This window comes from Chanodichthys erythropterus, chromosome 16 (assembly GCF_024489055.1).
Source record: "Chanodichthys erythropterus isolate Z2021 chromosome 16, ASM2448905v1, whole genome shotgun sequence".
Classification (NCBI taxonomy): domain Eukaryota; kingdom Metazoa; phylum Chordata; class Actinopteri; order Cypriniformes; family Xenocyprididae; genus Chanodichthys; species Chanodichthys erythropterus.
The window spans coordinates 6717391-6731530 of record NC_090236.1 but is presented as its reverse complement, the minus strand read 5'-3'; the positions used below and the strand labels follow the sequence as shown (position 1 = coordinate 6731530).

Sequence of the window (14140 nt, the reverse complement as noted above, 5' to 3'; positions counted from 1 at the left end):
CTGGTACAGAGCAATCAGAAAGCATGAGGATTAGCTTCAGAAACCTGATGAACTCCTGGCAGACGCATCCTTGAGCATCCAGGAATTCAGTCACCCAGTTCTTTAAATTCCATTCGCCTGATGTGATTTGCGAACAACAAAATATCAATTAAATCAAATTTTAGTGAATAAACAACAGCACCTTTTACACAGTGAGATATCAAATCTAATATTTTGATTGACTAGTCAGCTGGCATAACATCACAAATTAAGATGTGAATGAGAGCATACGTCAAGGGGGAAGATTGGCCGCATTCAGCCTGAAACGCTGCTTGACTGGGCAGCCCATAGCTGGGCATCATGCCAGCCTGTCCTATCAGGCCGACACACGCGACAACATGCACTCGCACGCGGGTCCACAAGAGTTCATCTGTCCCCGTCTCTGCCTGAGTACAATCCAATTTAAAGTTTTCAAATTCCTCTAACACACATCATTCACACTCTCTTACAGATGCCAACCGCATCGACACTGACATATACAGGTTGGGTTCAGGTCTTGGGTACGAGTGTCAAACTAAAGCATTTGCAGACCTCTAGCATGGATCCGAGAATTCCAAACTCCACATTTTTGAGATACACGGGGGAGGGTCAAAGGTCATTGTAGCAGACAGTCAGTTCATGATGGTGTTAGGCCTCAGCTGAGATTCAATCTTTTGGAATGCTGTAGATTCACATTTGTGTATTTGCCTGAAATGATTAATGAGGAGCCACTACACTAGTATTATCCTCAAGGCAAGATGAGTTCATTAAAAGGAAATGAGGTTGATATTGATGAACGAAGCTATTCTCAAGAAAATCCTCGGGAGAGTTGTATTAGATAGCTGAAGCATTGAAAAGTCTGCGGTCTGTAACTGCAGTCTACCATTACGACTACTGCTCACACTTTGAGTTAGGGATCTGAACAAAACCCTGACCATAAGTATTCCACTTTTTTAACCATTTACACTATGGATGTGAACAATACCTCAAATCATGTGACTTGATAAGGAGATACTATTATGACAAGTATTTTTTACTTTTTAACCCTAACTCCCACTTCAGCCACTGTTCTACCTGCAGATTCACTCTTTCATTCATGGCTACACTGGGTCTTTTCACGCATGGCACCACTCACGTTAACCGAGCTACATGGAGACCAAAGCAAAGAGAAAGAGTTAAAAAAGGCAAGGAATGGCTACAAGTTCAATATCAGCTTTCTTAATATTTTTTTACATGAGCGCACACACAGCGGTGAGAGACGGAGAGTGAATTAAGGTGTTTTGACGGATGAATGGGAGCGGCGTTTGGAGGAATGCACTGTTCTTTCTCACCATCCACTTCTCCCTAATCCCTCTTTCACAGTCACACTGAAAGGAAGCTTTTCATCAAAAGAAGGTTGAAAGGCATGAATGCCCATCTCTCTTGCCGTCTCTCCCAGTGTATCTCTTTTTATCCCACTTTCATTTTAAAAACCACATTCCTGCTCCAGTGTTCAGGTACTGTTCTTTTGTTCCAACCCCTTTTTCCATCTCTCTCTCTTTCTCGATGGCCACAAATTTTAGAGAGATTGCGTCTTGCCCTTGTTGGAAACAAAAATTCCTAACCAAACTAATCCCAACCACATTTCTGTATTGCCAGCAGGACTCTACTTAAATTGGTAAAGTATGTGTAAAATCACAAGTCTTATTGCAAATTAATTTTACACAGCATCTATAGAGAGAAGCAAATAATCTCGATTAGATTTGAACATCTGAAAAACATGAGTGGTACTCACCTGAGCACAATGCTGAGGTTGCTACCAGGACATTGTTACATTGTTATTTTTCACTAAATGCATTATCAAACTAGTCAAAACAGCTAACAAACAAAAAACTTCAAATTTGAATTCTGGCAGTCATAAGTGTCAAAAAAACATATTATATTTGTGTATGTTCTACAAACCTGATTTTATGACTTCATGACTTCCCACCTAGCAAAAACTAATTTCCGAGAGATGGCACAACAATACTAATAGGCAAAAATGACTTCAGTTAAACCACATTTGTTTTATTTTATTTTTTAATGTATTGCTAAGTAAGCGTGCTGAACTTTCTCTTCCTGTATCCTATTCTTAAGGCCCCAGTATACTTCAAACGAAATCTAAGAACGAACTGATGTGACGTCATTTCGAACAAAATCAGGCCAAAACATTTTGTGTTCTTTTTGGAAGTTCGAAACTGCTTGCCAAAGCGAACTTTCATGAAAAGTTCAGCTGCAAAACACCTTCGTACTACCATTGGTCCGTGACGATAACGTAACAGGTGTGCGCTGAGGCTCCACCTTCATTCACATGGGATGCGTCTTTGACTCATTTAGTGTGTTTTGAGTTCGGTGAGGTAAGATCTCCGCGGGTGAAAACATGAACACGCTGGATAGCCGCTTTATAGTACAAAATGAAGTTGTGCTTGTAAAAAAATGAGGCACTGACATTGTTTTTCATGTTTGATACTGTAAAGCTGTTTGATTTTAAGCAATCTATTGAATAAAGTGCTATATGAAGACGTGACGTGACTGGAGTGCTAATTTGCAGAGCTCGTGCTAACATTCCCATGCTGTTATGATCAGACGCTTTTCTTATGCTTTCTATAATAAATGCTTGCTGTTTTCTCATTTTTGTTGTGTTTATTTTGTTACTGAGAAGAAAGTGCATGGCACATATTTACATAATCATCTAAACGTGGATCTCAGCAGTGTGGGTGGCGTCAGATGTTCGTTTACAGTCGCTGGTCACGCATTTCGAACTTCGTTTTACCCCTAAACGAAGAATGAAAAAGAACTTTGTTTGAAGTATATCGGGGCCTTTATGCAATCCAAAATAGCTGCACAGCTGAAAGGTTTGTTTGAGCTGCGCCCTCTACTGTACAGATATGAATTTGCATTTCCTTCAGCCTAAGGCTTATTTCACTTTTGGTGTGAAAGGGCCTTTACATTTGCCAAAAATTGAACTTTTTTGTGTTGTTATTAAAAAACAAAAGCATGCCCAGCCCATGTGAGAAAAAGTAATGCAAAAGTAACGTAACATTACTTTCCATAAAAAGTAACTAGGTAACGCAATTAGTTACTTTTTTAAGGAGTGGCACAATATTGAAATGCATTACTTTTAAAAATAACTTTCCCCAACACTGGAAATTATAATCTGTTTTTAATACTATAAAGCTTTAGTCAGTACTAAAAAGTCCCGAGCTAGGTAGAAAAGCCACAGATTTCTTTACAAAATGGGCTGGAAAGCCTGTCAATCAAACTAACCGTAGCTCAGCCCTAAAGTTGATTCTCCTTCTGTGTAAATAAGATCAAAAACTGACAGCCAGACCATGTACATCTGATCATCAACAGACTTCCTGTTCTGAAACCCCAGGCTGTTTCCTGATTTGCTGAGGAGTTGAAAACCTGCCAGGACTTATTGGTGAAATTTCTCAGTCTGGATAACAGTTTTCTGTCATTCAAATATTAGCTAAAAAGCATCAGTATGACTACACATGTGTGTGTTTTTGCATAAAGACTGCTGTTTGGAATATTTCAGAGGTGACCACACTTACATCATTTTACCCTTTACCCTCCATCATAGAGGTGTACAAAGCATGTATTGTCCAACTCTTTCTATTTATCCCTCCCTCTTTCTCTCATCATAAAGAGCTGGCTGAGTGAATGGATGAAAAGTTCACTTTTAACTCAGCTGAAATCTGACTAATGTGTGTTGTGCCAAAAGCATGTCAGATCATGTGCCACGGGAACACGGGAGACGATCTCTTCCTCTCTTTTCCATATAATATTTCCAAAGCAGCCAATCAATACGGGACCAGTATTGGATGGAAAAACAGCAGCGCTCATGGGCATTGGAGAACGTCATGAACAATGGAAGAGTTCACAGAGTTTATGTCCATTACTAAATTATACAAAACATACACCAAAAAGATGATGCAAATAGACATTACAGTGCAGGTGTTCATTAGCAAGGGCAGATGGGAAGGTTGAGATTTCTTCATTGTTCCAATTATACATTTTGCAGTAATTTGGAAAGTTTGTGGTTGCCAGTTTACCTTCTGACTTCATGTTAAAAGCACAGTGTGTCATTTATATGCCACAAAATTGCATAAATAATTATTGCTTTCAAACAAGTTTCAATGACTACCTCGTCCAGCTCTATCCCGAATCATGGCATTGGATGAGTCAAAGTTGCTATGTCATGCTGTTTAAACAAACAGGTTTGATTCAGTGCCGCTAGTGGCAAGAAATACACACTTTACCTTTAAAAGAAAGAAAAAGTCTTTCAGGTTTAAAGCCGTATGCCAAAGAAGAACCTTTTTAAACTCCATATAAGGAACATTTTATTCTGTAGTATTTCAGAAAACCATTTACTGGTGCTTTAAAGAACCCAAAAACCAAAACACTGATCTGAAGAACATATTTTTTTAATCTCCAAAGCACAAAATCATCAACTTAAAAATTCCATAAACTGTACAAAAACAAGACTTCTGTATGTTGAATCTAACATGCAAACAAAAGAGTATTGAGCATGCAGAGTGTTTTTAAGAGTTTAGTGCTCATTCTCAAATAACTCAACTAAAGTCCCTGGCCATTGAATATTGATCCATGCGCAAAATAGAACCGCCCAAAACAGAAAACATAAGCTAAAGTTCAGAGTATGGAGAAGATGGTGGTGATGCTTTCAAATCAGACACGTCAACGCTCTGATTTCCTTCCAGAAACCGAACAGCTCATTAAAAACGAATGACCTCACATGTGAGTCAGACTCTTTAAGTCATCTGTCAGAAGAAAGGCAAAGGTTACATAAAGAACATGTCTTGGAGGGGCAACAATTCAAAATGAACTGAGATTTTCTGGAGGGCCTTTAAATGGCAAACGGCATCACTCAAACACATGAGCAACACTTAAAACATTTAAACCAACTAGATTTTTCCATCATCTGACAGTGTAGGTGGCGCTTGTTTGTGCAAAAATCCCGCCAAAATGCTAGAATGCTGTTTCTAAGGTGTTCAGGTTGCTATGGTGGTCTGTAGGGTAGTTCCTTATTGGCCCATTTCAAAAGAGCACACTCCAAGCTTCTATAATATTATTAATGCTATAAAGTGTTCAATCATGTCCCAACCCTAAAGATGTGGTCAACATTAGAGAAATTTGGGGAGCAAAAATATCAATCGTCCACTGTCAATTGTGTAACGATGAGAAGCACAGCTCACAAAGTAGTCATTTTCAAATCAAGAAGCATTCTGTTGTTAAAGGTGTCAAGTTTGTGTGACCAACTTGAACTTGATGCAAAGTCTGGCTATAGGGAAATTGTTTGCCCTCATGCAAAATTCCATATCATATGGATTCCTTTTACATTTTTGCTTGTGAAAATTCACAGAAAAATGGTAAATGTGACCGCATCTTAAAGGGATAGTTCACCCAAAAATGAAAATTCTGTCATCAGTTACTCACCTACATGTTGTTCCAAATCCATAAGACTTTCATTTATCTTTGGATTCACATTCAAACATTGATAAGCAAACTCAACCGTACTAGCTTGATGCACAAGAACAGACCTCATTGGTTCCAGCCAAGGCTTGACATTTACTTTTTTGCTCACCAGCCACTGTGGCTAGTGGTTTTCCAAAGTTACTAGCCACTCAGCATTTTCACTGGCCACAATTATGACATCAATACCATGGGGGAAAACTGCCATATAGATATTTTTAATATTATCTCATAATTTGGCAGCAGGTATATTAGGCTGCCGTCACTTTAAGACCTAACGCACAGATCCATTACATTGTTACACAGGTTTTCTTTCTCTTTTCTTTCTCTGTTTACGTTCACTCAAGTTTTCTCAAGTTTACATGAATTCTCGACCGGCATTTTGACATTATTTTGTGTGTATTAGACTAATTTAAGCACAATAAGCAGTGTAAAAGAATTCAATTTAGTACTGAGAGTCAGCTTTATGTGTGCATACTGTGATGGAATTTTTTTTTTAATTAATCATAACTAACATTTCTTTTTCCTTGCAGGAATAACATATGCTTTTGAAACCTTGTATAAGCCTAAGTCAGTGTGTGTCTGAATCATGTCCAAATATAAGAAAAGGGGAAATGAAACAGACAGCTAGACAACTATCTAAATATAATAGCCCCATGATATTGAGTAACCAAGGAACTAATAAACACATGCTTTGGGCAGATCTTGCTTTACCTAGTAACATGAGGGTTTGAGATATGAAGAACCAATCATATTGTAGAATGCTTTGCCATGCTCCCATCCTATATAAACTGTTGTATTCTTCTTGCTGGTGAGATTCTCTGTGATTGATACGATGTCCTCCGGCCGTGAATAAAGCATATTCTAAGGTATAGTCTGGAGTCTGTCTGGTTATTGCTGTGCAGCAAGTTAGGGGTCAAGATGCTGACCGAAATATTATTGAGTGTCGATTAGTAGATGCTCCGTAAGATCAGGTGTATTATTGAGTGTCAATTAGGAAATGCTCTGGAGGATATTATTGAGTGTTGATTAGGAGACGCTCCAAAAGATCAGGTATAATATTGAGTGTCGATTAGGAGACGCTCGGGAGTCGATTAGGAGACGCCCCACGTAAACAGGTAAAGTTAAATCAGGTGCGTAGGGGAAAATCTACCACAATACTTTGGGTGTGAGCACAAAATCTGCAGGAATGAGTAAAATTATACGCAATACGTGCAATCCCACGCTGAAATTCAAGTCCTCTAAAGCCAACAATATTCATCCGGAGCAAATGAAATGAGTGAGTGAGGGTAAGTGGGTTTATGTGTCAAATCTCTGTTGGAGAGATGAGAGAGAGAGAAAGTACAGCTAGTACCGTGTATCTATTCAGTGGAAAATGAGTATTGGAAGCATTTCAGTATTAATAAGTATCGAAAAATCAATATTTTTGACACTATACATTGCACTTCGATTCAGGTGCCTTTTTAAAAGACTACAAGTGAAAAATGCATATATTATATATAAAATTCTACCAACCAAAGTGGCAAGTAAGAGTTATTGTGTCACACGCCACTGCTGAAATCTCGCACATCAAGCAAGTACAGTTGAGCATGGGTGAATAGACTTTCAACAGAGGGACAGAAATCTCTCAGATTTTATTAAAAATAACTTCATTTGTGTTCAGAAGATAAATGAAAGTCATACAGGTTTGGAAAGACACAAGGGTGAGTAATTGATGAAATAGATAATGACAAGAATTTTCATTTTTGGATGAACTATCCCTTTAAGTGTGAGCACTACTACAGTCACACTGAGCCTTAGCAAGTGGCACTTGCTCATATTTCAGAACAAGGTCCACACACACTTGCCTGTCTGGACAAGCTCAGTTCAAAATTACAGGCTGTCAGAGATGAAGCTGATGTTCTCTGGCAGTTTAATCTGAACGTACATGACACACAAACACACTTTACCGGCTGCCAGACTGAATCTGCTCATGGTAAACAACAAGGTGCTTTCTGCCTGTTTCTATGTGCGGGTCTGCGTTTGTCTAAATTGTGTGGATCTAAATGTCCTGACAAGAATAGAATTTTCTTTTGTATGGACAAGCACCCCTCCCATTTTCTTTAGAACATATAAAATTCTGATTTAGTTTGTATTATCACAATAGCCTGATTTGCTTGAGCAATATATCATTGTGCAAATACTGTACATCGTTCAAGTTAATCACGCACTGAGTGAGAGAGATAAAGAGAAAGAAAACGCACACAGAAACACACCATCCTCGGTTTCTGTCCGTCCTCCAGTGGAGTGTGTAGGACAGATCGCTTATGTCCTCAATGAGGCTGAAGGATGCCAAAGGCCACGATTAGGAGATGTTTGATAAACACGGCGTGAATTCTTTCCCTGCTTAAGTGCAGGATGTAAATAAAGTCCACTCACGTCAGCTCTGCTTTTGAAAACACACACATAAATCCATATATACACACAGATATATAATATACTGTAGATGCAGTGCTTTTCACAGGGCTAGAAAGTCATTCACATGAACATTTTAATTTAATTGAGAGAATTAATGTTACTTTCTAAATTTATTACAGATATTTATTCCTTTTTGGTATTTTTTTTTTGATTGCTACTCTCTTAGAATACACTTTTTTTTCTTATATAATTTTATTCTATTTTGCGCTATATACATTTCTATCAATATCAACTAAATTATTGAATTTTGTTGATTTTATTTGTTGCTTTTTTTCTGCAGCATTAATTAAATATTTTTTAATTAATATTTTATATTATTAAATTTAAAAACAAATTGAATTTAATTATTAATACTTAAATTAATTTAATTGATTATAATTTATTAAATTCAAATTATTTCAATTAAATTTGCACGATTGTTAGATAAAGAATGATGCATAAAAATCAAGAGGGACAGTGACGAAAGTGAGATGACAAGTGAGAAGCAGAAAGAGGAGGATGAGAGGGACAGATGGAGGAAAACAAGAGTGACACAAGGACAAAGAGAGAGAATGATGGATAGATGATGGATGCAGAGAGAGAGAGAGATGAGCAAAGGAAAAACAGAGGGCGGGAAGAAGCTTCTGTGTTCCGCTAAGAACAGGATTACGGCCTTGATGTTCCTCAGATATTCAATTTCTCAGAGGCATTTTAATCCCACGGGAAAACAAACCCTGCAATATCTTTCTCTCTCTCTCTCTGTTTGTGTTTTGTGTCTCTTCTTATGCGTTTCTGTCTTTACTTAGAATGAAGAAAAACACAGAATACATCAAGCAGTACGAAACACCACGTCGTTGCCAAAAACCCAACAGAGGCCAAACACTTCCCTCACGCAACCCTCACCTCCACTAACAAACCACACACCATCACACTGGGATTGACTTCTGCATGAACTGTCCTCACTTTCACATTGAACCATAAAATAATTGGTCTTCCCACTCCCAACTTGTTGGCTCTCACTGACACTGCTACCATTCATAGATCAAACACCATAATACAAAATCCCAGCCACCCTCTCAACTCATGTTTCACCCTTCTGCCCTCAGGCCGCAGACAGCTACCCCATAAAAAAATCACGCCTTGGGAAAAATTTTATACTCTGAGCTATAAGCTACGGAGCCCCAGACATGACATGCAGGGAAAAAAATAGTAGGCTAAATCGTGCGCACAATGATTTATAAATCGAGGGAACGAAATAGTAAATCGTGTGCACGATTTAATTTTATTTCTTGTGTGTCAGGCTCCGTAATAAGCGTTAAATTTATAGAATGCGTAATTTTTAAATTCATACTATTTTATTGCCGTTGCCATTTATGTGTGTATTTATGTGTACAATATGTACATGTGTATTTTGTGCAGTATGTGCATATTATGCATGCCGGATGTTGTTCTTGGTACAGTCAGTGAAAACAAATTTCCTCTATCGAGGACAATAACGAATGAATCTGAATCTGACATGATCAACACAGATGCCAAGAGAAGCAGAAGAGGCTGTGTCATGCAGTTAAGAGTTTAGCTTTAAAAAGGCCATATTTACTTTTGTAGAATTTTTCCTTAAAGAGACATTCAAATTCTGTCATTTCTTCACTTTAAATGTCATTACAAGCCTGTATGACTTTCTTTCTTCCATGGAACACAAACAAAGCTATTTTGTTTAAATGTCTCACTGTTTTTTGTGTGTACAATGGAAGTCAGTGGGTCAGTTTCCCATTGTTTTTCATTGTATGAATGAAAATATTCTTCAAAAACATTCTTCAAAATTCTTTTTTGTATTCAAATTTCAGGACATTTTGTGCACTAATAAGTACAATTGTTCAAATTGTTTAATTCCCAGGACATGGAACATGACATACAACAGAAAATGTCCACAGTAATCCATAAAAAAAAAAGAAAAAAAGCAAAACATTAAAAAATATCATGAAAATTCATTGATCAAAAAGGGTGGAAACCCTGTACTTAATATTTTCCTAAAATAATAATTTAAAAAAATGAATTAAACAAACAAATAAATAAATACATATTATTGGGTAGGAGCTTTGTACTCAGTTGTACCAATAAATAAATAAATACTAGAGTTGGCAAAAGTACCAATTTTGGTATCAAGTCGGTACTGAAATTGTAAAAATGTAACGCTTTGAGTGCTGTTGAGCAGATTCGTAAGCACCTCTGATTGGCCATTGTGTTCGCGCGCTCAACATGTATGTCTGTGATTGGCTACGGGAGTGGTTGAAAGCAGGCATCTATCAACGGACTGGTCCGCGATAGACGCCTGCTTTCAAATGCTCTTGTATGCATCTCTGTAAGCGCTCAGTGAAGAGTCTCATTGATGACTATTTACAACATGATTTTCAAGCGTTGATCATTGAAGCCAATCACAGACATATCTGATGAGGGAGTGAACACAATGACCAATCAGAGGTGTTCACAAATCCGCTCAACAACGCTCAAAGCGTCACATTTTTAAAATTTCTGTACCGACTTGGTACCGAAGTGTGTAATTTTGACAACTCTAATAAATATAATACAATACAATACAATATTATATATTATATTAAAATAGTATATGAAGGGTCAGTTGTTTTCCAATCACTTTCCAGTTGTATTTTTCTTTAGAGTTTATATTTAAAACTTTTAAGAACCTTACAGAACCTGTCATACACACTAAAGAAACCCAGACAGAGATTATAAAACAAAGATCAGCTGTTTCCTTTGACTGCTGACTGTGATGTCAGAATTTTGTGTGGTTGTCTTTGTGTAGTTGAATTTCTTTCAAACGCGCGGCCCATTGAGTTTCTGTCTACACATTCATTGTCATCTCATCACTGGTGAAACGCTTTAATCTGAGACCGCTTTAACAAGCTGTATCATGGCGCATCTCTGCTCAGTCACAACATGATGTCATTAGACTCCCAGCATGTATCGGAACGGTCTATTAATACAAGTCTGTGATAATCTAACCCATGATTCCCAGCAGAGAGGGATTACACATAGAGTGAAACACTACAGCACAGCGGTTGTGCCTCTGAATGTGAACACTGTCACCCAACCAGCACCCTGCATGCAAAAAGATCCATAAACCAAACATTATAAATGAAGCCTAAGCTTAGGACTGCATGAGCAGTAATGGCAAACATGTTAACTATCATTCCAAAAATGTCTTCCAAAATGATAGACAGTTCACTTTCAAGTAAGGATCACTATCAAAGGAATTTAGTACTTCTAATAAAGGTTCTTTATTGGCATTGACTATTCCATAAAGAATCTTTAACCATCCATGGAACCTCTCCACTGGACAAAAGGTTCATTATAGTGGAAAAAAGGTTCATTAGATTATAAAAATATTCTTCACACTGCTTCTTTAAAGGAACACTCCACTTTTTTTGAAAATAGGCTAATTTTCCAACTCCCCTAGAGTTAAACAGTTGAGTTTTACCGTTTTCGAATCCATTCAGCCGATCTCTGGTTCTGGCGGTACCACTTTTAGCATAGCTTAACATAGTTCATTGAATCTGATTAGACCGTTAGCATTGCGCTTAAAAATGACAAAAGAGTTTTGATATTTTTCCTATTTAAAACTTGACTGTTCTGTAGTTAAATCGTGTACTAAGACCAGCGGAAAATGAAAAGTTGCGATTTTCTAGGCTGATATGGCTAGGAACTATACTCTCATTCCAGCGTAATAATCAAGGAACTTTGATGCCGTTCCATGGCTGCAGCAGGCGCAATGATATTACGCAGCGTCTCTCACAAACGTCTCCATGGTTGCAAGGCACGTTCCCTGTGCAAGCAGGGGCTCACGGGCGCTGCGTAATATCATTGCACTGCTGCAGCCATGGAACGGCAGCAAAGTTCCTTGATTATTACGCCTGAATGAGAGTATAGTTCCTAGCCATATCAGCCTAGAAAATCACAACTCTTTATTTTCCGTCGGTCTTAGTACACGATTTAACTACAGAAGAGTCAAGTTTTAAATAGGAAAAATATCAAAACTCTTTTGTCATTTTTAAGCGCGATGCTAACGGTCTAATCAGATTCAATGAACCATGCTAAGCTATGCTAAAAGTGGTACCGCCAGAACCGGAGATCGGCTGAATGGATTCGAAAACGGTAAAACTCAACTGTTGAACTCTAGGGGAGTTGGAAAATTAGCCTATTTTCAAAAAAAAGTGGAGTGTTCCTTTAAAGAGCTGTTAAGTAAATGGTTCTTTGGGGAACCAAAAATGTTTTTTCTATGGCATCACTTCAAAAACCCTCTTTTGGAACCTTTATTTTTTAAGAGTGTAGGATGACAATGGACCATTTGCTAAAGAAAAATAGTACATTTAAGCAATTTTATGTTTGAAATTTAGGTTTTTACTTGCAGGCAATTTTAAAAAAAAATTATTTGGGAAAAATTAACATTTAAGTTGGAATGCAGTAAAATTAAGTAAGACTAATGTAAATAATAGGATTGAACGAACACAAATAATATAAATGTGGTTGACCTAGTGAAATTGAGTTGATAAAAAGTAATAAATTAAGTTGAGAAAACCAATCGAAGTAATTTTAAGTTGATCCAACTATTCACTTTTTACATGCCACTTTTAGATGAACATCCCATAGAAATGTGTGGAAATTTCTATGAACCATGGGAATTTCATTAAGATTAAACACCAATTTGTGTATTATTCTCATTTGGTCTGAAATAAAATCTGACATCTACTTAAATATACTGTGTGTATATTATAGGTACTTTGAATAAATACATCATAAGATAATTTTTACAGTTATCACAAAAAAAAAAAAAAATCATTAATGAACAAGTAAATAAATGCATAAACAAATCCATAAATTAATGGAAAATAACTTCATAAAACCATCTAGTTGTTTTTTTTTTTTTTTTTTTTTTTTAATTAATACTTTTGGTTCTCGATTCCCAAACTTGATTCTTTGTTGTTCACAATCTCAGTGTCAGCCAACAGTGGCTCTTTTCATATAAGATATAATTATATCACATCAACATAATCTTTGGCCTCCAAAAAGAGTGTAAAGATGTCATTTTAATGTATGGTCTACAAATGCTGAATTTATTAAGGTTTATGCTGCTTTATCAGGAACAAAGTGCTGTATTCAAACCTAATCAGTGGTCATGAAACACATCAGATGTGCTGAATCGAATCAATGCAAAAACTACAAAACCTGGATCTAACAGCCGTGATTTTTCCAGTGCAGATGTAAAGGATCTGTTCAGCTGGCTGGAAATTAGAAAATCACAAATTAATGCAACAAACAGCTTATTGGAAATGAGTCAGCTTTCAAACAGAGCCGAGTGTATCAATAACCACACAACACTTATCATTTATGAAAGTAATGATAGATTAGACTAAACAACCCAAAACACCTGGAACACAGAACACACAATAATCACACACAGACTTTCCCTAAACTCTCACAATGATCTAGCCCTAATCTCAGCCTCAGACAGCACAACCACAGACTGTCTACTGACTATCTGATACAATTGCAGATAATACAGCCTCAAAATAGTGCATTAAAACTAAATGAACTGTGGTTGGTCTCTTTACATGTCTCCTCTGGTCTAAATGGCAATGCAGGTATTACTATGTGGACAAGACCTTACGAAGTATGGTAAAAGGTCTCACAATGTTGGATAAAATCTAGGCCTAACACACACACATACATGATGGCACAAATGTAACATTAGCATGAGCTTCAAAGAGCCAGGTACGGATTAGCTGATCCCTGAAGAGGATCAATAACTGTCACATCTGTTGCTTCAGTTAAAGCCTAGAAAAGCCAGACAGTGTCCACCTTTCAGCATTTATATCAATACACACTCCCCATCCACAGAGAGACCTGTGAGCTACTCAGTGTGTGAGCTACATGTATTCAACACAAAGCAACAAATCACAAGCTTGATTTTTGCAGAATGTTGATAATTGTGAGAGAAATCAGATAAAGATCTGTGTGTGTGCATGTTGGCCAAAGAGACTGGAATAGTGTTTGTAAAGATGATGTGTTTAAATGTGTTCCATGTTAAAACATCCTCTTCCCCCATCTTAATGTCCAGTGACAAACATAAATGTAAATAGGAAAAAAAGAAAGTGTGTTT

General features: G+C 37.1%; 1 protein-coding gene across 1 annotated transcript in view; it reads right to left on the bottom strand.

The window, feature by feature from the left end:
* The window catches only part of gpc1b (glypican 1b), a 109349-nt gene that overhangs the window by 78328 nt on the left and 16881 nt on the right, over window positions 1-14140 (bottom strand). The window lies entirely within an intron of this gene.